This window comes from Phyllobates terribilis, unplaced genomic scaffold (assembly GCF_046119375.1).
Source record: "Phyllobates terribilis strain yellow unplaced genomic scaffold, ASM4611937v1 Scaffold_1__5_contigs__length_1240528914, whole genome shotgun sequence".
In the NCBI taxonomy this organism is placed as follows: Eukaryota; Metazoa; Chordata; class Amphibia; order Anura; family Dendrobatidae; genus Phyllobates; species Phyllobates terribilis.
In genome coordinates, this window is record NW_027362761.1 from 641,490,740 (window position 1) to 641,516,968 (window position 26,229).

Consider the following 26,229-nt stretch of genomic DNA (forward strand, 5'->3'; position numbering starts at 1 on the left):
GGAAGAGTACCGAAGCATTTTTAAACGGCAGCGGAATTCTGAGAACAATGGAAGAGTTCCGAAGCATTTTTAAACTTCAGCGGAATTCCGAGAACAATGTAAGAGATTTTAAGCATTTTTAAACTTCAGCGGAATTCCGAGAACAATAGAAGAGTTCCGAAGCATTTTTAAAATTCACACGAATTCCGAGAATAATGGAAGAGTTCAGATGAATTTTTAGACTTCAGCAGAATTCCTAGAACAATGGAAGAGTTCCGAAGCATTTTTAAACTTCAGCGGAATTCCGATAACAATGGAAGAGTTCCGAAGCATTTTTAAACATGAGCAGAATTACGAGAACAATGGAAGAGATTTTAAGCATTTTTAAACTTCAGCGGAATTCCGAGAACAATAGAAGAGTTCCGAAGCATTTTTAAACTTCACCCGAATTCCGAGAGCAATGGAAGAGTTCCAAAGCATTTTATAAGTTCAGCAGAATTCCGAGAACAATTGAAGAGTTCCGAAGCATTTTTAAATGTCAGCGGAATGCCGAGAACAATGCAAGATTTCCGAAGCATTTTTATATGTCAGCGGAATTCCGAGAACAATGCAAGATTTCCGAAGCATTTTTATATGTCAGCGGAATTCCGAGAACAATGGAAGAGTACCGAAGCATTTTTAAACTTCAACAGAATTCCGAGAACAATGGAAGAGTTCCGAAGCATTTTTAAATGTCAGCGGAATGCCGAGAACAATGCAAGATTTCCGAAGCATTTTTATATGTCAGCGGAATTCCGAGAACAATGCAAGATTTCCGAAGCATTTTTATATGTCAGCGGAATTCAGAGAACAATGGAAGAGTACCGAAGCATTTTTAAACTTCAGCATAATTCCGAGAACAATGGAAGAGTTTCGAAGCATTTTTAAACTTCAACGGAATTCCGAGAACAATGGAAGAGTTACGAAGCATTATTAAACGTCAGCGGAATTCCGAGAGCAATGGAAGAGTTCTGAAGCATTTTTAAACTTCAGCAGAATTCCGAGAACAATGAAAGAGTTTCGAAGCATTTTTAAACTTCAGCAGAATTCCGAGAACAATGGAAGAGTTTCGAAGCATTTTTAAACTTCAACGGAATTCCGAGAACAATGGAAGAGTTCCGAAGCATTTTTAAACGTCAGCGGAATTCCGAGAACAATGAAAGAGTTGCGAAGCATTATTAAACGTCAGCGGAATTCCGAGAACAATGGAAGAGTTCTGAAGCATTTTTAAGCGTCAGCGGAATTTTGAAAACAATGGAAGATTTCCGAAGCATTTTTAAACGTCAGCGGAATTCTGAGAACAATGGAAGAGTTCAGATGAATTTTTAGACTTCAGCAGAATTCCTAGAACAATGGAATAGTTCCGAAGCATTTTTAAACTTCAGCGGAATTCCGATAACAATGGAAGAGTTCCGAAGCATTTTTAAACGTCAGCGGAATTCCGAGAACAATGGAAGAGTACCGAAGCATTTTAAAACGTCATCGGAATTCCGAGAACAATGGAAGAGTTCCGAACCATTTTTAAACTTCAGCGGAATTACGAGAACAATGGAAGAGTTCCGAAGCATTTTTAAACATGAGCAGAATTACGAGAACAATGGAAGAGATTTTAAGCATTTTTAAACTTCAGCGGAATTCCGAGAACAATAGAAGAGTTCCGAAGCATTTTTAAACGTCAGCGGAATTCTGAGAACAATGGAAGAGTTCTGAAGCATTTTTAAACTTCAGCAGAATTCCGAGAACAATGGAAGCGTTCCGAAGCATTTTTAAACTTCAGCAGAATTTGGAGAACAATGGAAGAGTTCCGAAGCATTTTTAAACATGAGCAGAATTACGAGAACAATGGAAGAGATTTTAAGCATTTTTAAACTTCAGCGGAATTCCGAGAACAATAGAAGAGTTCCGAAGCATTTTTAAACTTCACCCGAATTCCGAGAGCAATGGAAGAGTTCCAAAGCATTTTAAAAGTTCAGCAGAATTCCGAGAACAATTGAAGAGTTCCGAAGCATTTTTAAACGTCAGCGGAATGCCGAGAACAATGCAAGATTTCCGAAGCATTTTTATATGTCAGCGGAATTCCGAGAACAATGGAAGAGTACCGAAGCGTTTTTAAACGTCAGCGGAATTCCGCAAACAATGGAAGAGTACCGAAGCATTTTTAAACGGCAGCGGAATTCTGAGAACAATGTAAGAGTTCCGAAGCATTTTTAAACTTCAGCGGAATTCCGAGAACAATGTAAGAGATTTTAAGCATTTTTAAACTTCAGCGGAATTCCGAGAACAATAGAAGAGTTCCGAAGCATTTTTAAAATTCACACGAATTCCGAGAATAATGGAAGAGTTCAGATGAATTTTTAGACTTCAGCAGAATTCCTAGAACAATGGAAGAGTTCCGAAGCATTTTTAAACTTCAGCGGAATTCCGATAACAATGGAAGAGTTCCGAAGCATTTTTAAACGTCAGCGGAATTCCGAGAACAATGGAAGAGTACCGAAGCATTTTAAAACGTCATCGGAATTCCGAGAACAATGGAAGAGTTCCGAACCATTTTTAAACTTCAGCGGAATTACGAAAACAATGGAAAAGTTCCGAAGCATTTTTAAACATGAGCAGAATTACGAGAACAATGGAAGAGATTTTAAGCATTTTTAAACTTCAGCGGAATTCCGAGAACAATAGAAGAGTTCCGAAGCATTTTAAAAGTTCAGCAGAATTCCGAGAACAATTGAAGAGTTCCGAAGCATTTTTAAACGTCAGCGGAATGCCGAGAACAATGCAAGATTTCCGAAGCATTTTTATATGTCAGCGGAATTCCGAGAACAATGGAAGAGATTTTAAGCATTTTTAAACTTCAGCGGAATTCCGAGAACAATAGAAGAGTTCCGAAGCATTTTTAAAATTCACACGAATTCCGAGAATAATGAAAGAGTTCAGATGAATTTTTAGACTTCAGCAGAATTCCTAGAACAATGGAAAAGTTCCGAAGCATTTTTAAACTTCAGCGGAATTCCGATAACAATGGAAGAGTTCCGAAGCATTTTTAAACGTCAGCGGAATTCCGAGAACAATGGAAGAGTACCGAAGCATTTTAAAACGTCATCGGAATTCCGAGAACAATGGAAGAGTTCCGTACCATTTTTAAACTTCAGCGGAATTACGAGAACAATGGAAGAGTTCCGAAGCATTTTTAAACATGAGCAGAATTACGAGAACAATGGAAGAGATTTTAAGCATTTTTAAACTTCAGCGGAATTCCGAGAACAATAGAAGATTTCCGAAGCATTTTTAAACTTCACCCGAATTCCTAGAGCAATGGAAGAGTTCCAAAGCATTTTAAAAGTTCAGCAGAATTCCGAGAACAATTGAAGAGTTCCGAAGCATTTTTAAATGTCAGCGGAATGCCGAGAACAATGCAAGATTTCCGAAGCATTTTTATATGTCAGCGGAATTCCGAGAAAAATGGAAGAGTACCGAAGCATTTTTAAGCTTCAGCAGAATTCCGAGAACAATGGAAGAGTTTCGAAGCATTTTTAAACTTCAACGGAATTCCGAGAACAATGGAAGAGTTGCGAAGCATTATTAAACGTCAGCGGAATTCCGAGAGCAATGGAAGAGTTCTGAAGCATTTTTAAACTTCAGCAGAATTCCGAGAACAATGAAAGAGTTTCGAAGCATTTTTAAACTTCAGCAGAATTCCGAGAACAATGGAAGAGTTTCGAAGCATTTTTAAACTTCAACGGAATTCCGAGAACAATGGAAGAGTTCCGAAGCATTTTTAAACGTCAGCGGAATTCCGAGAACAATGAAAGAGTTGCGAAGCATTATTAAACGTCAGCGGAATTCCGAGAACAATGGAAGAGTTCTGAAGCATTTTTAAGCGTCAGCGGAATTTTGAAAACAATGGAAGATTTCCGAAGCATTTTTAAACGTCAGCGGAATTCTGAGAACAATGGAAGAGTTCAGATGAATTTTTAGACTTCAGCAGAATTCCTAGAACAATGGAATAGTTCCGAAGCATTTTTAAACTTCAGCGGAATTCCGATAACAATGGAAGAGTTCCGAAGCATTTTTAAACGTCAGCGGAATTCCGAGAACAATGGAAGAGTACCGAAGCATTTTAAAACGTCATCGGAATTCCGAGAACAATGGAAGAGTTCCGAACCATTTTTAAACTTCAGCGGAATTACGAGAACAATGGAAGAGTTCCGAAGCATTTTTAAACATGAGCAGAATTACGAGAACAATGGAAGAGATTTTAAGCATTTTTAAACTTCAGCGGAATTCCGAGAACAATAGAAGAGTTCCGAAGCATTTTTAAACGTCAGCGGAATTCTGAGAACAATGGAAGAGTTCTGAAGCATTTTTAAACTTCAGCAGAATTCCGAGAACAATGGAAGGGTTCCGAAGCATTTTTAAACTTCAGCGGAATTTGGAGAACAATGGAAGAGTTCCGAAGCATTTTTAAACATGAGCAGAATTACGAGAACAATGGAAGAGATTTTAAGCATTTTTAAACTTCAGCGGAATTCCGAGAACAATAGAAGAGTTCCGAAGCATTTTTAAACTTCACCCGAATTCCGAGAGCAATGGAAGAGTTCCAAAGCATTTTAAAAGTTCAGCAGAATTCCGAGAACAATTGAAGAGTTCCGAAGCATTTTTAAACGTCAGCGGAATGCCGAGAACAATGCAAGATTTCCGAAGCATTTTTATATGTCAGCGGAATTCCGAGAACAATGGAAGAGTACCGAAGCATTTTTAAACGTCAGCGGAATTCCGAGAACAATGGAAGAGTACCGAAGCATTTTTAAACGGCAGAGGAATTCTGAGAACAATGGAAGAGTTCCGAAGCATTTTTAAACTTCAGCGGAATTCCGAGAACAATGTAAGAGATTTTAAGCATTTTTAAACTTCAGCGGAATTCCGAGAACAATAGAAGAGTTCCGAAGCATTTTTAAAATTCACACGAATTCCGAGAATAATGGAAGAGTTCAGATGAATTTTTAGACTTCAGCAGAATTCCTAGAACAATGGAAGAGTTCCGAAGCATTTTTAAACTTCAGCGGAATTCCGATAACAATGGAAGAGTTCCGAAGCATTTTTAAACGTCAGTGGAATTCCGAGAACAATGGAAGAGTACCGAAGCATTTTAAAACGTCATCGGAATTCCGAGAACAATGGAAGAGTTCCGAACCATTTTTAAACTTCAGCGGAATTACGAAAACAATGGAAGAGTTCCGAAGCATTTTTAAACATGAGCAGAATTACGAGAACAATGGAAGAGATTTTAAGCATTTTTAAACTTCAGCGGAATTCCGAGAACAATAGAAGAGTTCCGAAGCATTTTTAAACTTCACCCGAATTCCGAGAGCAATGGAAGAGTTCCAAAGCATTTTATAAGTTCAGCAGAATTCCGAGAACAATTGAAGAGTTCCGAAGCATTTTTAAATGTCAGCGGAATGCCGAGAACAATGCAAGATTTCCGAAGCATTTTTATATGTCAGCGGAATTCCGAGAACAATGGAAGAGTACCGAAGCATTTTTAAACTTCAACAGAATTCCGAGAACAATGGAAGAGTTCCGAAGCATTTTTAAATGTCAGCGGAATGCCGAGAACAATGCAAGATTTCCGAAGCATTTTTATATGTCAGCGGAATTCCGAGAACAATGCAAGATTTCCGAAGCATTTTTATATGTCAGCGGAATTCCGAGAACAATGGAAGAGTACCGAAGCATTTTTAAACTTCAGCATAATTCCGAGAACAATGGAAGAGTTTCGAAGCATTTTTAAACTTCAACGGAATTCCGAGAACAATGGAAGAGTTACGAAGCATTATTAAACGTCAGCGGAATTCCGAGAGCAATGGAAGAGTTCTGAAGCATTTTTAAACTTCAGCAGAATTCCGAGAACAATGAAAGAGTTTCGAAGCATTTTTAAACTTCAGCAGAATTCCGAGAACAATGGAAGAGTTTCGAAGCATTTTTAAACTTCAACGGAATTCCGAGAACAATGGAAGAGTTCCGAAGCATTTTTAAACGTCAGCGGAATTCCGAGAACAATGAAAGAGTTGCGAAGCATTATTAAACGTCAGCGGAATTCCGAGAACAATGGAAGAGTTCTGAAGCATTTTTAAGCGTCAGCGGAATTTTGAAAACAATGGAAGATTTCCGAAGCATTTTTAAACGTCAGCGGAATTCTGAGAACAATGGAAAAGTTCAGATGAATTTTTAGACTTCAGCAGAATTCCTAGAACAATGGAAGAGTTCCGAAGCATTTTTAAACTTCAGCGGAATTCCGATAACAATGGAAGAGTTCCGAAGCATTTTTAAACGTCAGCGGAATTCCGAGAACAATGGAAGAGTACCAAAGCATTTTAAAACGTCATCGGAATTCCGAGAACAATGGAAGAGTTCCGAAGCATTTTTAAACTTCAGCAGAATTCCGAGAACAAAGGAAGGGTTCCGAAGCATTTTTAAACTTCAGCGGAATTTGGAGAACAATGGAAGAGTTCCGAAGCATTTTTAAAAGTCAGCGGAATTCCGAGAACAATGGAAGAGTTGTGAAGCATTTTTAAACGTCAGCGGAATTCCGAGAACAATGGAAGAGTACCGAAGCATTTTAAAACGTCAGCGGAATTCTAAGAACAATGGAAGAGTTCTGAAGCATTTTTAAACTTCAGCAGAATTCCGAGAACAAAGGAAGGGTTCCGAAGCATTTTTAAACTTCAGCGGAATTTGGAGAACAATGGAAGAGTTCCAAAGCATTTTTAAAAGTCAGCGGAATTCCGAGAACAATAGAAGATTTCCGAAGCATTTTTAAACTTCACCCGAATTCCTAGAGCAATGGAAGAGTTCCAAAGCATTTTAAAAGTTCAGCAGAATTCCGAGAACAATTGAAGAGTTCCGAAGCATTTTTAAATGTCAGCGGAATGCCGAGAACAATGCAAGATTTCCGAAGCATTTTTATATGTCAGCGGAATTCCGAGAAAAATGGAAGAGTACCGAAGCATTTTTAAGCTTCAGCAGAATTCCGAGAACAATGGAAGAGTTTCGAAGCATTTTTAAACTTCAACGGAATTCCGAGAACAATGGAAGAGTTGCGAAGCATTATTAAACGTCAGCGGAATTCCGAGAGCAATGGAAGAGTTCTGAAGCATTTTTAAACTTCAGCAGAATTCCGAGAACAATGAAAGAGTTTCGAAGCATTTTTAAACTTCAGCAGAATTCCGAGAACAATGGAAGAGTTTCGAAGCATTTTTAAACTTCAACGGAATTCCGAGAACAATGGAAGAGTTCCGAAGCATTTTTAAACGTCAGCGGAATTCCGAGAACAATGAAAGAGTTGCGAAGCATTATTAAACGTCAGCGGAATTCCGAGAACAATGGAAGAGTTCTGAAGCATTTTTAAGCGTCAGCGGAATTTTGAAAACAATGGAAGATTTCCGAAGCATTTTTAAACGTCAGCGGAATTCTGAGAACAATGGAAGAGTTCAGATGAATTTTTAGACTTCAGCAGAATTCCTAGAACAATGGAATAGTTCCGAAGCATTTTTAAACTTCAGCGGAATTCCGATAACAATGGAAGAGTTCCGAAGCATTTTTAAACGTCAGCGGAATTCCGAGAACAATGGAAGAGTACCGAAGCATTTTAAAACGTCATCGGAATTCCGAGAACAATGGAAGAGTTCCGAACCATTTTTAAACTTCAGCGGAATTACGAGAACAATGGAAGAGTTCCGAAGCATTTTTAAACATGAGCAGAATTACGAGAACAATGGAAGAGATTTTAAGCATTTTTAAACTTCAGCGGAATTCCGAGAACAATAGAAGAGTTCCGAAGCATTTTTAAACGTCAGCGGAATTCTGAGAACAATGGAAGAGTTCTGAAGCATTTTTAAACTTCAGCAGAATTCCGAGAACAATGGAAGGGTTCCGAAGCATTTTTAAACTTCAGCGGAATTTGGAGAACAATGGAAGAGTTCCGAAGCATTTTTAAACATGAGCAGAATTACGAGAACAATGGAAGAGATTTTAAGCATTTTTAAACTTCAGCGGAATTCCGAGAACAATAGAAGAGTTCCGAAGCATTTTTAAACGTCAGTGGAATTCCGAGAACAATGGAAGAGTACCGAAGCATTTTAAAACGTCATCGGAATTCCGAGAACAATGGAAGAGTTCCGAACCATTTTTAAACTTCAGCGGAATTACGAAAACAATGGAAGAGTTCCGAAGCATTTTTAAACATGAGCAGAATTACGAGAACAATGGAAGAGATTTTAAGCATTTTTAAACTTCAGCGGAATTCCGAGAACAATAGAAGAGTTCCGAAGCATTTTTAAACTTCACCCGAATTCCGAGAGCAATGGAAGAGTTCCAAAGCATTTTATAAGTTCAGCAGAATTCCGAGAACAATTGAAGAGTTCCGAAGCATTTTTAAATGTCAGCGGAATGCCGAGAACAATGCAAGATTTCCGAAGCATTTTTATATGTCAGCGGAATTCCGAGAACAATGGAAGAGTACCGAAGCATTTTTAAACTTCAACAGAATTCCGAGAACAATGGAAGAGTTCCGAAGCATTTTTAAATGTCAGCGGAATGCCGAGAACAATGCAAGATTTCCGAAGCATTTTTATATGTCAGCGGAATTCCGAGAACAATGAAAGAGTTGCGAAGCATTATTAAACGTCAGCGGAATTCCGAGAACAATGGAAGAGTTCTGAAGCATTTTTAAGCGTCAGCGGAATTTTGAAAACAATGGAAGATTTCCGAAGCATTTTTAAACGTCAGCGGAATTCTGAGAACAATGGAAAAGTTCAGATGAATTTTTAGACTTCAGCAGAATTCCTAGAACAATGGAAGAGTTCCGAAGCATTTTTAAACTTCAGCGGAATTCCGATAACAATGGAAGAGTTCCGAAGCATTTTTAAACGTCAGCGGAATTCCGAGAACAATGGAAGAGTACCGAAGCATTTTAAAACGTCATCGGAATTCCGAGAACAATGGAAGAGTTCCGAAGCATTTTTAAACTTCAGCAGAATTCCGAGAACAAAGGAAGGGTTCCGAAGCATTTTTAAACTTCAGCGGAATTTGGAGAACAATGGAAGAGTTCCGAAGCATTTTTAAAAGTCAGCGGAATTCCGAGAACAATGGAAGAGTTGTGAAGCATTTTTAAACGTCAGCGGAATTCCGAGAACAATGGAAGAGTACCGAAGCATTTTAAAACGTCAGCGGAATTCTAAGAACAATGGAAGAGTTCTGAAGCATTTTTAAACTTCAGCAGAATTCCGAGAACAAAGGAAGGGTTCCGAAGCATTTTTAAACTTCAGCGGAATTTGGAGAACAATGGAAGAGTTCCAAAGCATTTTTAAAAGTCAGCGGAATTCCGAGAACAATAGAAGATTTCCGAAGCATTTTTAAACTTCACCCGAATTCCTAGAGCAATGGAAGAGTTCCAAAGCATTTTAAAAGTTCAGCAGAATTCCGAGAACAATTGAAGAGTTCCGAAGCATTTTTAAATGTCAGCGGAATGCCGAGAACAATGCAAGATTTCCGAAGCATTTTTATATGTCAGCGGAATTCCGAGAAAAATGGAAGAGTACCGAAGCATTTTTAAGCTTCAGCAGAATTCCGAGAACAATGGAAGAGTTTCGAAGCATTTTTAAACTTCAACGGAATTCCGAGAACAATGGAAGAGTTGCGAAGCATTATTAAACGTCAGCGGAATTCCGAGAGCAATGGAAGAGTTCTGAAGCATTTTTAAACTTCAGCAGAATTCCGAGAACAATGAAAGAGTTTCGAAGCATTTTTAAACTTCAGCAGAATTCCGAGAACAATGGAAGAGTTTCGAAGCATTTTTAAACTTCAACGGAATTCCGAGAACAATGGAAGAGTTCCGAAGCATTTTTAAACGTCAGCGGAATTCCGAGAACAATGAAAGAGTTGCGAAGCATTATTAAACGTCAGCGGAATTCCGAGAACAATGGAAGAGTTCTGAAGCATTTTTAAGCGTCAGCGGAATTTTGAAAACAATGGAAGATTTCCGAAGCATTTTTAAACGTCAGCGGAATTCTGAGAACAATGGAAGAGTTCAGATGAATTTTTAGACTTCAGCAGAATTCCTAGAACAATGGAATAGTTCCGAAGCATTTTTAAACTTCAGCGGAATTCCGATAACAATGGAAGAGTTCCGAAGCATTTTTAAACGTCAGCGGAATTCCGAGAACAATGGAAGAGTACCGAAGCATTTTAAAACGTCATCGGAATTCCGAGAACAATGGAAGAGTTCCGAACCATTTTTAAACTTCAGCGGAATTACGAGAACAATGGAAGAGTTCCGAAGCATTTTTAAACATGAGCAGAATTACGAGAACAATGGAAGAGATTTTAAGCATTTTTAAACTTCAGCGGAATTCCGAGAACAATAGAAGAGTTCCGAAGCATTTTTAAACGTCAGCGGAATTCTGAGAACAATGGAAGAGTTCTGAAGCATTTTTAAACTTCAGCAGAATTCCGAGAACAATGGAAGGGTTCCGAAGCATTTTTAAACTTCAGCGGAATTTGGAGAACAATGGAAGAGTTCCGAAGCATTTTTAAACATGAGCAGAATTACGAGAACAATGGAAGAGATTTTAAGCATTTTTAAACTTCAGCGGAATTCCGAGAACAATAGAAGAGTTCCGAAGCATTTTTAAACTTCACCCGAATTCCGAGAGCAATGGAAGAGTTCCAAAGCATTTTAAAAGTTCAGCAGAATTCCGAGAACAATTGAAGAGTTCCGAAGCATTTTTAAACGTCAGCGGAATGCCGAGAACAATGCAAGATTTCCGAAGCATTTTTATATGTCAGCGGAATTCCGAGAACAATGGAAGAGTACCGAAGCATTTTTAAACGTCAGCGGAATTCCGAGAACAATGGAAGAGTACCGAAGCATTTTTAAACGGCAGAGGAATTCTGAGAACAATGGAAGAGTTCCGAAGCATTTTTAAAATTCACACGAATTCCGAGAATAATGGAAGAGTTCAGATGAATTTTTAGACTTCAGCAGAATTCCTAGAACAATGGAAGAGTTCCGAAGCATTTTTAAACTTCAGCGGAATTCCGATAACAATGGAAGAGTTCCGAAGCATTTTTAAACGTCAGTGGAATTCCGAGAACAATGGAAGAGTACCGAAGCATTTTAAAACGTCATCGGAATTCCGAGAACAATGGAAGAGTTCCGAACCATTTTTAAACTTCAGCGGAATTACGAAAACAATGGAAGAGTTCCGAAGCATTTTTAAACATGAGCAGAATTACGAGAACAATGGAAGAGATTTTAAGCATTTTTAAACTTCAGCGGAATTCCGAGAACAATAGAAGAGTTCCGAAGCATTTTTAAACTTCACCCGAATTCCGAGAGCAATGGAAGAGTTACAAAGCATTTTATAAGTTCAGCAGAATTCCGAGAACAATTGAAGAGTTCCGAAGCATTTTTAAATGTCAGCGGAATGCCGAGAACAATGCAAGATTTCCGAAGCATTTTTATATGTCAGCGGAATTCCGAGAACAATGGAAGAGTACCGAAGCATTTTTAAACTTCAACAGAATTCCGAGAACAATGGAAGAGTTCCGAAGCATTTTTAAATGTCAGCGGAATGCCGAGAACAATGCAAGATTTCCGAAGCATTTTTATATGTCAGCGGAATTCCGAGAACAATGCAAGATTTCCGAAGCATTTTTATATGTCAGCGGAATTCCGAGAACAATGGAAGAGTACCGAAGCATTTTTAAACTTCAGCATAATTCCGAGAACAATGGAAGAGTTTCGAAGCATTTTTAAACTTCAACGGAATTCCGAGAACAATGGAAGAGTTACGAAGCATTATTAAACGTCAGCGGAATTCCGAGAGCAATGGAAGAGTTCTGAAGCATTTTTAAACTTCAGCAGAATTCCGAGAACAATGAAAGAGTTTCGAAGCATTTTTAAACTTCAGCAGAATTCCGAGAACAATGGAAGAGTTTCGAAGCATTTTTAAACTTCAACGGAATTCCGAGAACAATGGAAGAGTTCCGAAGCATTTTTAAACGTCAGCGGAATTCCGAGAACAATGAAAGAGTTGCGAAGCATTATTAAACGTCAGCGGAATTCCGAGAACAATGGAAGAGTTCTGAAGCATTTTTAAGCGTCAGCGGAATTTTGAAAACAATGTAAGATTTCCGAAGCATTTTTAAACGTCAGCGGAATTCTGAGAACAATGGAAAAGTTCAGATGAATTTTTAGACTTCAGCAGAATTCCTAGAACAATGGAAGAGTTCCGAAGCATTTTTAAACTTCAGCGGAATTCCGATAACAATGGAAGAGTTCCGAAGCATTTTTAAACGTCAGCGGAATTCCGAGAACAATGGAAGAGTACCGAAGCATTTTAAAACGTCATCGGAATTCCGAGAACAATGGAAGAGTTCCGAAGCATTTTTAAACTTCAGCAGAATTCCGAGAATAAAGGAAGGGTTCCGAAGCATTTTTAAACTTCAGCGGAATTTGGAGAACAATGGAAGAGTTCCGAAGCATTTTTAAAAGTCAGCGGAATTCCGAGAACAATGGAAGAGTTGTGAAGCATTTTAAAACGTCAGCGGAATTCTAAGAACAATGGAAGAGTTCTGAAGCATTTTTAAACTTCAGCAGAATTCCGAGAACAAAGGAAGGGTTCCGAAGCATTTTTAAACTTCAGCGGAATTTGGAGAACAATGGAAGAGTTCCAAAGCATTTTTAAAAGTCAGCGGAATTCCGAGAACAATGGAAGAGTTCTGAAGCATTTTTAAACGTCAGCGGAATTCCGAGAACAATGAAAGAGTTCTGAAGCATTTTTAAACTTCAGCGGAATTACGAGAACAATGGAAGAGTTCCGAAGCATTTTTAAACATGAGCAGAATTACGAGAACAATGGAAGAGATTTTAAGCATTTTTAAACTTCAGCGGAATTCCGAGAACAATAGAAGAGTTCCGAAGCATTTTTAAACTTCACCCGAATTCCGAGAGCAATGGAAGAGTTCCAAAGCATTTTACAAGTTCAGCAGAATTCCGAGAACAATTGAAGAGTTCCGAAGCATTTTTAAACGTCAGCGGAATGCCGAGAACAATGCAAGATTTCTGAAGCATTTTTATATGTCAGCGGAATTCCGAGAACAATGGAAGAGATTTTAAGCATTTTTAAACTTCAGCGGAATTCCGAGAACAATAGAAGAGTTCCGAAGCATTTTTAAAATTCACACGAATTCCGAGAATAATGAAAGAGTTCAGATGAATTTTTAGACTTCAGCAGAATTCCTAGAACAATGGAAGAGTTCCGAAGCATTTTTAAACCTCAGCGGAATTCCGATAACAATGGAAGAGTTCCGAAGCATTTTTAAACGTCAGCGGAATTCCGAGAACAATGGAAGAGTACCGAAGCATTTTAAAACGTCATCGGAATTCCGAGAACAATGGAAGAGTTCCGAACCATTTTTAAACTTCAGCGGAATGCCGAGAACAATGCAAGATTTCCGAAGCATTTTTATATGTCAGCGGAATTCCGAGAACAATGGAAGAGATTTTAAGCATTTTTAAACTTCAGCGGAATTCCGAGAACAATAGAAGAGTTCCGAAGCATTTTTAAAATTCACACGAATTCCGAGAATAATGAAAGAGTTCAGATGAATTTTTAGACTTCAGCAGAATTCCTAGAACAATGGAAGAGTTCCGAAGCATTTTTAAACTTCAGCGGAATTCCGATAACAATAGAAGAGTTCCGAAGCATTTTTAAACGTCAGCGGAATTCCGAGAACAATGGAAGAGTACCGAAGCATTTTAAAACGTCATCGGAATTCCGAGAACAATGGAAGAGTTCCGTACCATTTTTAAAATTCAGCGGAATTACGAGAACAATGGAAGAGTTCCGAAGCATTTTTAAACATGAGCAGAATTACGAGAACAATGGAAGAGATTTTAAGCATTTTTAAACTTCAGCGGAATTCCGAGAACAATAGAAGATTTCCGAAGCATTTTTAAACTTCACCCGAATTCCGAGAGCAATGGAAGAGTTCCAAAGCATTTTAAAAGTTCAGCAGAATTCCGAGAACAATTGAAGAGTTCCGAAGCATTTTTAAATGTCAGCGGAATGTCGAGAACAATGCAAGATTTCCGAAGCATTTTTATATGTCAGCGGAATTCCGAGAAAAATGGAAGAGTACCGAAGCATTTTTAAGCTTCAGCAGAATTCCGAGAACAATGGAAGAGTTTCGAAGCATTTTTAAACTTCAACGGATTTCCGAGAACAATGGAAGAGTTGCGAAGCATTATTAAACGTCAGCGGAATTCCGAGAGCAATGGAAGAGTTCTGAAGCATTTTTAAACTTCAGCAGAATTCCGAGAACAATGAAAGAGTTTCGAAGCATTTTTAAACTTCAGCAGAATTCCGAGAACAATGGAAGAGTTTCGAAGCATTTTTAAACTTCAATGGAATTCCGAGAACAATGGAAGAGTTCCGAAGCATTTTTAAACGTCAGCGGAATTCCGAGAACAATGAAAGAGTTGCGAAGCATTATTAAACGTCAGCGGAATTCCGAGAACAATGGAAGAGTTCTGAAGCATTTTTAAGCGTCAGCGGAATTTTGAAAACAATGGAAGATTTCCGAAGCATTTTTAAACGTCAGCGGAATTCTGAGAACAATGGAAGAGTTCAGATGAATTTTTAGACTTCAGCAGAATTCCTAGAACAATGGAATAGTTCCGAAGCATTTTTAAACTTCAGCGGAATTCCGATAACAATGGAAGAGTTCCGAAGCATTTTTAAACGTCAGCGGAATTCCGAGAACAATAGAAGAGTTCCGAAGCATTTTTAAACGTCAGCGGAATTCTGAGAACAATGGAAGAGTTCTGAAGCATTTTTAAACTTCAGCAGAATTCCGAGAACAATGGAAGGGTTCCGAAGCATTTTTAAACTTCAGCGGAATTTGGAGAACAATGGAAGAGTTCCGAAGCATTTTTAAAGTTCAGCAGAATTCCGAGAACAATTGAAGAGTTCCGAAGCATTTTTAAACTTCACCCGAATTCCGAGAGCAATGGAAGAGTTCCAAAGCATTTTAAAAGTTCAGCAGAATTCCGAGAACAATTGAAGAGTTCCGAAGCATTTTTAAACGTCAGCGGAATGCCGAGAACAATGCAAGATTTCCGAAGCATTTTTATATGTCAGCGGAATTCCGAGAACAATGGAAGAGTACCGAAGCATTTTTAAACGTCAGCGGAATTCCGAGAACAATGGAAGAGTACCGAAGCATTTTTAAACGGCAGCGGAATTCTGAGAACAATGGAAGAGTTCCGAAGCATTTTTAAACTTCAGCGGAATTCCGAGAACAATGTAAGAGATTTTAAGCATTTTTAAACTTCAGCGGAATTCCGAGAACAATAGAAGAGTTCCGAAGCATTTTTAAAATTCACACGAATTCCGAGAATAATGGAAGAGTTCAGATGAATTTTTAGACTTCAGCAGAATTCCTAGAACAATGGAAGAGTTCCGAAGCGTTTTTAAACTTCAGCGGAATTCCGATAACAATGGAAGAGTTCCGAAGCATTTTTAAACGTCAGCGGAATTCCGAGAACAATGGAAGAGTACCGAAGCATTTTAAAACGTCATCGGAATTCCGAGAACAATGGAAGAGTTCCGAACCATTTTTAAACTTCAGCGGAATTACGAAAACAATGGAAGAGTTCCGAAGCATTTTTAAACATGAGCAGAATTACGAGAACAATGGAAGAGATTTTAAGCATTTTTAAACTTCAGCGGAATTCCGAGAACAATAGAAGAGTTCCGAAGCATTTTTAAACTTCACCCGAATTCCGAGAGCAATGGAAGAGTTCCAAAGCATTTTAAAAGTTCAGCAGAATTCCGAGAACAATTGAAGAGTTCCGAAGCATTTTTAAATGTCAGCGGAATGCCGAGAACAATGCAAGATTTCCGAAGCATTTTTATATGTCAGCGGAATTCCGAGAACAATGCAAGATTTCCGAAGCATTTTTATATGTCAGCGGAATTCCGAGAACAATGGAAGAGTACCGAAGCATTTTTAAACTTCAGCAGAATTCCGAGAACAATGGAAGAGTTTCGAAGCATTTTTAAACTTCAACGGAATTCCGAGAACAATGGAAGAGTTACGAAGCATTATTAAACGTCAGCGGAATTCCGAGAGCAATGGAAGAGTTCTGAAGCATTTTTAAACTTCAGCAGAATTCCGAGAACAATGAAAGAGTTTCGAAGCATTTTTAAACTTCAGCAGAATTCCGAGAACAATGGAAGAGTTTCGAAGCATTTTTAAACTTCAACGGAATTCCGAGAACAATGGAAGAGTTCCGAAGCATTTTTAAACGTCAGCGGAATTCCGAGAACAATGAAAGAGTTGCGAAGCATTATTAAACGTCAGCGGAATTCCGAGAACAATGGAAGAGTTCTGAAGCATTTTTAAGCGTCAGCGGAATTTTGAAAACAATGGAAGATTTCCGAAGCATTTTTAAACGTCAGCGGAATTCTGAGAACAATATAAAAGTTCAGATGAATTTTTAGACTTCAGCAGAATTCCTAGAACAATGGAAGAGTTCCGAAGCATTTTTAAACTTCAGCGGAATTCCGATAACAATGGAAGAGTTCCGAAGCATTTTTAAACGTCATCGGAATTCCGAGAACAATGGAAGAGTTCCGAAGCATTTTTAAACTTCAGCAGAATTCCGAGAACAAAGGAAGGGTTCCGAAGCATTTTTAAACTTCAGCGGAATTTGGAGAACAATGGAAGAGTTCCGATTCATTTTTAAAAGTCAGCGGAATTCCGAGAACAATGGAAGAGTTGTGAAGCATTTTTAAACGTCAGTGGAATTCCGAGAACAATGGAAGAGTACCGAAGCATTTTAAAACGTCAGCGGAATTCTGAGAACAATGGAAGAGTTCTGAAGCATTTTTAAACTTCAGCAGAATTCCGAGAACAAAGGAAGGGTTCCGAAGCATTTTTAAACTTCAGCGGAATTTGGAGAACAATGGAAGAGTTCCGAAGCATTTTTAAAAGTCAGCGGAATTCCGAGAACAATGGAAGAGTTGTGAAGCATTTTTAAACGTCAGCGGAATTCCGAGAACAATGGAAGAGTTCCGAAGCATTTTTAAACTTCAGCGGAATTACGAGAACAATGGAAGAGTTCCGAAGCATTTTTAAACATGAGCAGAATTACGAGAACAATGGAAGAGATTTTAAGCATTTTTAAACTTCAGCGGAATTCCGAGAACAATAGAAGAGTTCCGAAGCATTTTTAAACTTCACCCGAATTCCGAGAGCAATGGAAGAGTTCCAAAGCATTTTAAAAGTTCAGCAGAATTCCGAGAACAATTGAAGAGTTCCGAAGCATTTTTAAACGTCAGCGGAATGCCGAGAACAATGCAAGATTTCTGAAGCATTTTTATATGTCAGCGGAATTCCGAGAACAATGGAAGAGATTTTAAGCATTTTTAAACTTCAGCGGAATTCCGAGAACAATAGAAGAGTTCCGAAGCATTTTTAAAATTCACACGAATTCCGAGAATAATGAAAGAGTTCAGATGAATTTTTAGACTTCAGCAGAATTCCTAGAACAATGGAAGAGTTCCGAAGCATTTTTAAACTTCAGCGGAATTCCGATAACAATGGAAGAGTTCCGAAGCATTTTTAAACGTCAGCGGAATTCCGAGAACAATGGAAGAGTACCGAAGCATTTTAAAACGTCATCGGAATTCCGAGAACAATGGAAGAGTTCCGAACCATTTTTAAACTTCAGCGGAATGCCGAGAACAATGCAAGATTTCCGAAGCATTTTTATATGTCAGCGGAATTCCGAGAACAATGGAAGAGTACCGAAGCATTTTTAAACGTCAGCGGAATTCCGAGAACAATGGAAGATTACCGAAGCATTTTTAAACGGCAGCGGAATTCTGAGAACAATGGAAGAGTTCCGAAGCATTTTTAAACTTCAGCGGAATTCCGAGAACAATGTAAGAGATTTTAAGCATTTTTAAACTTCAGCTGAATTCCGAGAACAATAGAAGAGTTCCGAAGCATTTTTTAAATTCACACGAATTCCGAGAATAATGGAAGAGTTCAGATGAATTTTTAGACTTCAGCAGAATTCCTAGAACAATGGAAGAGTTCCGAAGCATTTTTAAACTTCAGCGGAATTCCGATAACAATGGAAGAGTTCCGAAGCATTTTTAAACGTCATCGGAATTCCGAGAACAATGGAAGAGTTCCGAATCATTTTTAAACTTCAGCGGAATTACGAAAACAATGGAAGAGTTCCGAAGCATTTTTAAACATGAGCAGAATTACGAGAACAATGGAAGAGATTTTAAGCATTTTTAAACTTCAGCGGAATTCCGAGAACAATAGAAGAGTTCCGAAGCATTTTTAAACTTCACCCGAATTCCGAGAGCAATGGAAGAGTTCCAAAGCATTTTAAAAGTTCAGCAGAATTCCGAGAACAATTGAAGAGTTCCGAAGCATTTTTAAATGTCAGCGGAATGCCGAGAACAATGCAAGATTTCCGAAGCATTTTTATATGTCAGCGGAATTCCGAGAACAATGGAAGAGTACCGAAGCATTTTTAAACTTCAGCAGAATTCCGAGAACAATGGAAGAGTTTCGAAGCATTTTTAAACTTCAACGGAATTCCGAGAACAATGGAAGAGTTGCGAAGCATTATTAAACGTCAGCGGAATTCCGAGAGCAATGGAAGAGTTCTGAAGCATTTTTAAACGTCAGCGGAATTCCGAGAACAATGAAAGAGTTGCGAAGCATTATTAAACGTCAGCGGAATTCCGAGAACAATGGAAGATTTCCGAAGCATTTTTAAACGTCAGCGGAATTCTGAGAACAATGGAAGAGTTCTGAAGCATTTTTAAACTTCAGCAGAATTCCGAGAACAAAGGAAGGGTTCCGAAGCATTTTTAAACTTCAGCGGAATTTGGAGAACAATGGAAGAGTTACGAAGCATTTTTAAAAGTCAGCGGAATTCCGAGAACAATGGAAGAGTTGTGAAGCATTTTTAAACGTCAGCGGAATTCCGAGAACAATGGAAGAGTTCCGAAGCATTTTTAAACTTCAGCGGAATAACGAGAACAATGGAAGAGTTCCGAAGCATTTTTAAACATGAGCAGAATTACGAGAACAATGGAAGAGATTTTAAGCATTTTTAAACTTCAGCGGAATTCCGAGAACAATACAAGAGTTCCGAAGCATTTTTAAACTTCACCCGAATTCCGAGAGCAATGGAAGAGTTCCAAAGCATTTTAAAAGTTCAGCAGAATTCCGAGAACAATTGAAGAGTTCCGAAGCATTTTTAAACGTCAGCGGAATGCCGAGAACAATGCAAGATTTCCGAAGCATTTTTATATGTCAGCGGAATTCCGAGAACAATGGAAGAGATTTTAAGCATTTTTAAACTTCAGCGGAATTCCGAGAACAATAGAAGAGTTCCGAAGCATTTTTAAAATTCACACGAATTCCGAGAATAATGAAAGAGTTCAGATGAATTTTTAGACTTCAGCAGAATTCCTAGAACAATGGAAGAGTTCCGAAGCATTTTTAAACTTCAGCGGAATTCCGATAACAATGGAAGAGTTCCGAAGCATTTTTAAACTTCAGCGGAATTACGAGAACAATGGAAGAGTTCCGAAGCATTTTTAAACATGAGCAGAATTACGAGAACAATGGAAGAGATTTTAAGCATTTTTAAACTGCAGCGGAATTCCGAGAACAATAGAAGAGTTCCGAAGCATTTTTAAACTTCACCCGAATTCCGAGAGCAATGGAAGAGTTCCAAAGCATTTTAAAAGTTCAGCAGAATTCCGAGAACAATTGAAGAGTTCCGAAGCATTTTTAAATGTCAGCGGAATGCCGAGAACAATGCAAGATTTCCGAAGCATTTTTATATGTCAGTGGAATTCCGAGAACAATGGAAGAGTACCGAAGCATTTTTAAACTTCAGCAGAATTCCGAGAACAATGGAAGAGTTTCGAAGCATTTTTAAACTTCAACGGAATTCCGAGAACAATGGAAGAGTTGCGAAGCATTAGTAAACGTCAGCGGAATTCCGAGAGCAATGGAAGAGTTCTGAAGCATTTTTAAACTTCAACAGAATTCCGAGAACAATGAAAGAGTTTCGAAGCATTTTTAAACTTCAGCAGAATTCCGAGAACAATGGAAGAGTTTCGAAGCATTTTTAAACTTCAACGGAATTCCGAGAACAATGGAAGAGTTCCGAAGCATTTTTAAATGTCAGCGGAATTCCGAGAACAATGAAAGAGTTGCGAAGCATTATTAAACGTCAGCGGAATTCCGAGAACAATGGAAGAGATCTGAAGCATTTTTAAGCGTCAGCGGAATTTTGAAAACAATGGAAGATTTCCGAAGCATTTTTAAACGTCAGCGGAATTCTGAGAACAATGGAAGAGTTCTGAAGCATTTTTAAACTTCAGCAGAATTCCGAGAACAATGGAAGGGTTCCGAAGCATTTTTAAACTTCAGCGGAATTTGGAGAACAATGGAAGAGTTCTGAAGCATTTTTAAAAGTCAGCGGAATTCCGAGAACAATGGAAGAGTTGTGAAGCATTTTTAAACGTCAGCGGAATTCCGAGAACAATGGAAGAGTTCCGAAGCATTTTTAAACTTCAGCGAAATTACGAGAACAATGGAAGAGTTCCGAAGCATTTTTAAACATGAGCAGAATTACGAGAACAATGGAAGAGATTTTAAGCATTTTTAAACTTCAGCGGAATTCCGAGAACAATAGAAGAGTTCCGAAGCATTTTTAAACTTCACCCGAATTCCGAGAGCAATGGAAGAGTTCCAAAGCATTTTAAAAGTTCAGCAGAATTCCGAGAACAATTGAAGAGTTCCGAAGCATTTTTAAATGTCAGCGGAATGCCGAGAACAATGCAAGATTTCCGAAGCATTTTTATATGTCAGTGGAATTCCGAGAACAATGGAAGAGTACCGAAGCATTTTTAAACTTCAGCAGAATTCCGAGAACAATGGAAGAGTTTCGAAGCATTTTTAAACTTCAACGGAATTCCGAGAACAATGGAAGAGTTGCGAAGCATTATTAAACGTCAGCAGAATTCCGAGAGCAATGGAAGAGTTCTGAAGCATTTTTAAACTTCAGCAGAATTCCGAGAACAATGAAAGAGTTTCGAAGCATTTTTAAACTTCAGCAGAATTCCGAGAACAATGAAAGAGTTTCGAAGCATTTTTAAACGTCAGCGTAATTCCGAGAACAATGAAAGAGTTGCGAAGCATTATTAAACGTCAGCGGAATTCCGAGAACAATGGAAGAGTTCTGAAGCATTTTTAAGCGTCAGCGGAATTTTGAAAACAATGGAAGATTTCCGAAGCATTTTTAAACGTCAGCGGAATTCTGAGAACAATGGAAGAGTTCTGAAGCATTTTTAAACTTCAGCAGAATTCCGAGAACAATGGAAGGGTTCCGAAGTATTTTTAAACTTCAGCGGAATTTGGAGAACAATGGAAGAGTTCCGAAGCATTTTTAAAAGTCAGCGGAATTCCGAGAACAATGGAAGAGTTGTGAAGCATTTTTAAACGTCAGCGGAATTCCGAGAACAATGGAAGAGTTCCCAAGCATTTTTAAACTTCAGCGAAATTACGAGAACAATGGAAGAGTTCCGAAGCATTTTTAAACATGAGCAGAATTACGAGAACAATGGAAGAGATTTTAAGCATTTTTAAACTTCAGCGGAATTCCGAGAACAATAGAAGAGTTCCGAAGCATTTTTAAACTTCACCCGAATACCGAGAGCAATGGAAGAGTTCCAAAGCATTTTAAAAGTTCAGCAGAATTCCGAGAACAATGGAAGAGTTCCGAAGCATTTTTAAACGTCAGCGGAATGCCGAGAACAATGCAAGATTTCCGAAGCATTTTTATATGTCAGCGGAATTCCGAGAACAATGGAAGAGTACCGAAGCATTTTTAAACGTCAGCGGAATTCCGAGAACAATGGAAGAGTACCGAATCATTTTTAAACGTCAGCGGAATTCTGAGAACAATGGAAATGTTCTGAAGCATTTTTAAACTTCAGCAGATTTCCGAGAAAAATGGAAGAGTTCCGAAGCATTTTTAAACTTCAGCAGAATTCCGAGAACAATGTAAGAGATTTTAAGCATTTTTAAACTTCAGCGGAATTCCGAGAACAATGGAAGAGTACCGAATCATTTTTAAACGTCAGCGGAATTCTGAGAACAATGGAAATGTTCTGAAGCATTTTTAAACTTCAGCAGATTTCCGAGAAAAATGGAAGAGTTCCGAAGCATTTTTAAACTTCAGCGGAATTCCGAGAACAATGTAAGAGATTTTAAGCATTTTTAAACTTCAGCGGAATTCCGAGAACAATAGAAGAGTTCCGAAGCATTTTTAAAATTCACACGAATTCCGAGAATAATGGAAGAGTTCAGATGAATTTTTAGACTTCAGCAGAATTCCTAGAACAATGGAAGAGTTCCAAAGCATTTTTAAACTTCAACGGAAATCCGAGAACAATGGAAGAGTTGCGAAACATTATTAAACGTCAGCGGAATTCCGAGAGCAATGGAAGAGTTCTGAAGCATTTTTAAACTTCAGCGGAATTGCGAGAACAATGAAAGAGTTGCGAAGCATTATTAAACGTCAGCGGAATTCTGAGAACAATGGAAGAGTTCTGAAGCATTTTTAAGCGTCAGCGGAATTTTAAAAACAATGGAAGATTTCCGAAGCATTTTTAAACGTCAGCGGAATTCTGAGAGCAATGGAAGAGTTCAGATGAATTTTTAGACTTCAGCAGAATTCCTAGAACAATGGAAGAGTTCCGAAGCATTTTTAAACTTCAGCGGAATTCCGATAACAATGGAAGAGTTCCGAAGCATTTTTAAACGTCAGCGGAATTCTGAGAACAATGGAAGAGTTCTGAAGCATTTTTAAACTTCAGCAGAATTCCGAGAACAATGGAAGGGTTCCGAAGCATTTTTAAACTTCAGAGGAATTTGGAGAACAATGGAAGAGTTGTGAAGCATTTTTAAACGTCAGCGGAATTCCGAGAACAATGGAAGAGTTCCGAAGCATTTTTAAACTTCAGCGAAATTACGAGAACAATGGAAGAGTTCCGAAGCATTTTTAAACATGAGAAGAATTACGAGAACAATGGAAGAGATTTTAAGCATTTTTAAACTTCAGCGGAATTCCGAGAACAATAGAAGAGTTCCGAAGCATTTTTAAACTTCACCCAAATTCCGAGAGCAATGGAAGAGTTCCAAAGCATTTTAAAAGTTCAGCAGAATTCCGAGAACAATTGAACAGTTCCGAAGCATTTTTAAATGTCAGCGGAATGCCGAGAACAATGCAAGATTTCCGAAGCATTTTTATATGTCAGTGGAATTCCGAGAACAATGGAAGAGTACCGAAGCATTTTTAAACTTCAGCAGAATTCCGAGAACAATGGAAGAGTTTCGATGCATTTTTAAACTTCAACGGAATTCCGAGAACAATGGAAGAGTTGCGAAGCATTATTAAACGTCAGCAGAATTCCGAGAGCAATGGAAGAGTTCTGAAGCATTTTTAAACTTCAGCAGAATTCCGAGAACAATGAAAGAGTTTCGAAGCATTTTTAAACTTCAGCAGAATTCCGAGAACAATGGAAGAGTTTCGAAGCATTTTTAAACTTCAACGGAATTCCGAGAACAATGGAAGAGTTCCAAAGCATTTTTAAACGTCAGCGTAATTCCGAGAACAATGAAAGAGTTGCGAAGCATTATTAAACGTCAGCGGAATTCCGAGAACAATGGAAGAGTTCTGAAGCATTTTTAAGCGTCAGCGGAATTTTGAAAACAATGGAAGATTTCCGAAGCATTTTTAAACGTCAGCGGAATTCTGAGAACAATGGAAGAGTTCTGAAGCATTTTTAAACTTCAGCAGAATTCCGAGAACAATGGAAGGGTTCCGAAGCATTTTTAAACTTCAGCGGAATTTGGAGAACAATGGAAGAGTTCCGAAGCATTTTTAAAAGTCAGCGGAATTCCGAGAACAATGGAAGAGTTGTGAAGCATTTTTAAACGTCAGCGGAATTCCGAGAACAATGGAAGAGTTCCCAAGCATTTTTAAACTTCAGCGAAATTACGAGAACAATGGAAGAGTTCCGAAGCATTTTTAAACATGAGCAGAATTACGAGAACAATGGAAGAGATTTTAAGCATTTTTAAACTTCAGCGGAATTCCGAGAACAATAGAAGAGTTCCGAAGCATTTTTAAACTTCACCCGAATTCCGAGAGCAATGGAAGAGTTCCAAAGCATTTTAAAAGTTCAGCAGAATTCCGAGAACAATTGAAGAGTTCCGAAGCATTTTTAAACGTCAGCGGAATTCCGAGAACAATGCAAGATTTCCGAAGCATTTTTATATGTCAGCGGAATTCCGAGAACAATGGAAGAGTACCGAAGCATTTTTAAACGTCAGCGGAATTCCGAGAACAATGGAAGAGTACCGAATCATTTTTAAACGTCAGCGGAATTCTGAGAACAATGGAAATGTTCTGAAGCATTTTTAAACTTCAGCAGATTTCCGAGAAAAATGGAAGAGTTCCGAAGCATTTTTAAACTTCAGCAGAATTCCGAGAACAATGTAAGAGATTTTAAGCATTTTTAAACTTCAGCGGAATTCCGAGAACAATGGAAGAGTACCGAATCATTTTTAAACGTCAGCGGAATTCTGAGAACAATGGAAATGTTCTGAAGCATTTTTAAACTTCAGCAGATTTCCGAGAAAAATGGAAGAGTTCCGAAGCATTTTTAAACTTCAGCGGAATTCCGAGAACAATGTAAGAGATTTTAAGCATTTTTAAACTTCAGCGGAATTCCGAGAACAATAGAAGAGTTCCGAAGCATTTTTAAAATTCACACGAATTCCGAGAATAATGGAAGAGTTCAGATGAATTTTTAGACTTCAGCAGAATTCCTAGAACAATGGAAGAGTTCCAAAGCATTTTTAAACTTCAACGGAAATCCGAGAACAATGGAAGAGTTGCGAAACATTATTAAACGTCAGCGGAATTCCGAGAGCAATGGAAGAGTTCTGAAGCATTTTTAAACTTCAGCGGAATTGCGAGAACAATGAAAGAGTTGCGAAGCATTATTAAACGTCAGCGGAATTCTGAGAACAATGGAAGAGTTCTGAAGCATTTTTAAGCGTCAGCGGAATTTTAAAAACAATGGAAGATTTCCGAAGCATTTTTAAACGTCAGCGGAATTCTGAGAGCAATGGAAGAGTTCAGATGAATTTTTAGACTTCAGCAGAATTCCTAGAACAATGGAAGAGTTCCGAAGCATTTTTAAACTTCAGCGGAATTCCGATAACAATGGAAGAGTTCCGAAGCATTTTTAAACGTCAGCGGAATTCCGAGAACAATGGAAGAGTACCGAAGCATTTTAAAACGTCATCGGAATTCCGAGAACAATGGAAGAGTTCCGAACCATTTTTAAACTTCAGCGGAATTACGAGAACAATGGAAGAGTTCCGAAGCATTTTTAAACATGAGCAGAATTACGAGAACAATGGAAGAGATTTTAAGCATTTTTAAACTTCAGCGGAATTCCGAGAACAATAGAAGAGTTCTGAAGCATTTTTAAACTTCACCCGAATTCCGAGAGCAATGGAAGAGTTCCAAAGCATTTTAAAAGTTCAGCAGAATTCCGAGAACAATTGAAGAGTTCCGAAGCATTTTTAAATGTCAGCGGAATGCCGAGAACAATGCAAGATTTCCGAAGCATTTTTATATGTCAGCGGAATTCCGAGAACAATGGAAGAGTACCGAAGCATTTTTAAACTTCAGCAGAATTCCGAGAACAATGGAAGAGTTTCGAAGCATTTTTAAACTTCAACGGAAATCCGAGAACAATGGAAGAGTTGCGAAGCATTATTAAACGTCAGCGGAATTCCGAGAGCAATGGAAGAGTTCTGAAGCATTTTTAAACTTCAGCGGAATTGCGAGAACAATGAAAGAGTTGCGAAGCATTATTAAACGTCAGCGGAATTCCGAGAACAATGGAAGAGTTCTGAAGCATTTTTAAGCGTCAGCGGAATTTTAAAAACAATGGAAGATTTCCGAAGCATTTTTAAACGTCAGCGGAATTCTGAGAGCAATGGAAGAGTTCAGAT